At 44.0% G+C, this 2,672-nt stretch overlaps 1 protein-coding gene across 1 annotated transcript in view; it reads left to right on the forward strand.

The window, feature by feature from the left end:
* The window catches only part of NDUFAF2 (NADH dehydrogenase (ubiquinone) complex I, assembly factor 2), a 106,495-nt gene that overhangs the window by 80,602 nt on the left and 23,221 nt on the right, over nt 1-2,672 (forward strand). The window lies entirely within an intron of this gene.

Consider the following 2,672-nt stretch of genomic DNA (forward strand, 5'->3'; position numbering starts at 1 on the left):
CTTGGATCTCTAAGGAGGTGCTAATTTAGCCTCTGCCTGAGGCTACCCAGCAGGAGCTACGAGGAGATCTGCAGATTCCTCTTCCTTGTTTGGGATTTGGAGGTGCCCAGATGAGGCCCAGCTGTGAAGCAATGCAAGCTGCGGTGGGGCCTTGGGCCTTCTTTTGGATGTTCTGGGTCTCTCTGACCCAGCTGCAGTTTGTTAGGTAATTTTAGATTGCAAAGGGCCAGGCCATTCATATTCAAAAGCCTCTGTGCACAGCTTGGGTGGGGCGGGGTCTCAGAGAATCAACAGGGCGGAGCAAACAGCTATGGCTGATCCTCAGCCCTGCCCTAGGAGGCCCCGGGTCTCAGTGTCCCGCGGTAATCACTGCAAGCACCTCTGAGAGAAAGCAGCCCTCGAGTTCCGCCCACTGCCAGACAGTCCAGTTTCTTCCCGTATTAGTCTGGGTCCCCAGAGACTCGCCCGGAACTGGAGTTCAAGGCCGTCGGGAGCTTGTGTCTCCTTCCCGATTTAAAAAGACAACCGCATCCTCAGTTGCCAGCCCTTTCCGCGTGCACTTTATTTCCGCACCTCCTCTGAGTCTCAGTGTGCTTTTCCTTCTAGTTGTAGAATTTCCACTCAGCCAGCCTTCCTGTGGTTCTGGATGATGTCCGTTTTGTCTTTTAGTTGTATTTTTGAAGTGGTTGTGCGAGGCAGCAATTTCAGGTGTTTACCTATGCCACCATCTTGGTTTCTCCTATAATTTTTATTTTAAAACAATAGCATAAAGTGTTATAAAATATTTTGAAGAAATGTATTTCATAAAAGGAAATTTTCCAAATTCACTAGTATACTTCCTATTCCTTTTCTCCTACTACTTAGGACTTCCCTCCTCTTTTATTTCCTCTATTCCCTCACTACTACAAACCCTTGACAACATAAGTTAGCTCCAACACTCAGCCCCCACTTGTTGGGAGGTGTGGTATTCCAGGGAAGAACTCATAATGACCATAAGTTGGAATACCTATCTTTACTTGCTCCATTTCTCCTACACTGACCACATCAATGTTTGTCTGGCCAAGGTCTGAGTGATCACATCTCTAAGCTCATCTCTAGCTTTGTATGTTGCTCCCACCTTGCCCTGTTCTACTCTTTGTCGACCCTTCTTTCTAATGTCAGTGAAGCTTGGAAGAAAAAGGGGAAAAAGTCGATGTGATCCAAGATTAGAAGTATCACCAGTGGTTTACATTGCTAGGGTGGATCCAGGAGCCCTTTGATTCACCTTCTCTTGGTCATAAGAGGTACTGTTCTTAGAGCAAAGGCATTTCTTCTATCATCAGAACTTTGAAAGCTTTCTTCTATGGAAACATTGACATGAAAAGTGAGTAGATGGAGGCTACTGCAATACTCTGGCCTAAGGCACCACCCTTGTGAATTTTAGGTAATCCCAGCATTTCAACCTTTAATATCTAAAAAGGAGCCCTCTCTTGCCTCTTTTCTAATATGCTATTAATCACATCATTCTTTAAGCTCTTCTGTACCCTCCCCAACACACTCACACACACACACACACACACACACACACACACACCTATTCCTCCCTCCTGACACTTTCTATTGTGTTTCAGGAATTTCTATTTCTTTGTTAGCTAATTACCCTGCACCTTAAATATTGTCCTAAGAACTTTCTCTACCACATAGTTTATTTTGCTGTTGTAATAGTTATGGTATGGTCCAGTGTTGCTAGCCCTGCAGCCATTCTTTTTTTTTTTTTAATATATTTTTATTGATTACAGAGAAGAAGGGAGAGGGAGAGAGAGATAGAAATATCAATGATGAGAGAGAACCATTGATGGGCTGACTCCTGCATGCCCCCTACTGGGGATCAAGCCCACAACCCTGGGCATGTGCCCTGACCAGGAATTGAACTGTGGCCTCCTGGTTCATAGATCAGTGCTCAACCACTGAGCCACGACGGTTGGACTGCGGCCATTCTTTTGTTTTACTCTTTTCATACTCTGCTCTGGCCTATAATGTGTTGATCTTGCAGTTTAACAATGATATTTCTGAATTTTTAAGGCCCTATTCACTATTTCTTCAAATAACTGGCCTTTAAAGGAATTCTCTCTACCTAGTATTATTATGTTCATTTTATAAGTTACAGAATTGAAATGTCTTAAAATTGACTGTTACATAATTTACTAGGCAACTGAAAAATGCACAGGAGTACTCAGAGATTTAGGATAAACCCATTTATTTTCAGATGTTTCACATGTACTAGTACGGTGACTCAGGGGAGCCTGTTTCCAAATCCTGAGCCCCTGAATATGGAGCAAGCTTTCCCTTTATACCCTTTGGTTTCTTTGTCCCCCAAATATGGATCAGACTTCAGGACCTTTCGTGGGCTTTGGAAAAAGCCCCGTGTGTTGGGATGGGGGACGTGAGATCACACCTAAAGGCCTGGCCTGGTGCCAGTGCTGATAACTCCCTCCGGGGGTTATGTATTGTTCATGGTTTATGGCCTCTGTAAAATGGGAGTATTTAGGTAAATAGGTCTTGCAAGACCAAATAATTAAGGAAGGGGCAGTGAGTTAATTATCAGCTAGCAAGAATGTGCATTGAAAGGCAGGTTACTGGCACAGATTCAGATTGCTAGCCCCCTCCCCCCAAAAAATGTATTTTTATGTTCC

Source organism: Myotis brandtii, unplaced genomic scaffold, assembly GCF_000412655.1.
Source record: "Myotis brandtii unplaced genomic scaffold, ASM41265v1 scaffold115, whole genome shotgun sequence".
Taxonomy (NCBI): Eukaryota; Metazoa; Chordata; class Mammalia; order Chiroptera; family Vespertilionidae; genus Myotis; species Myotis brandtii.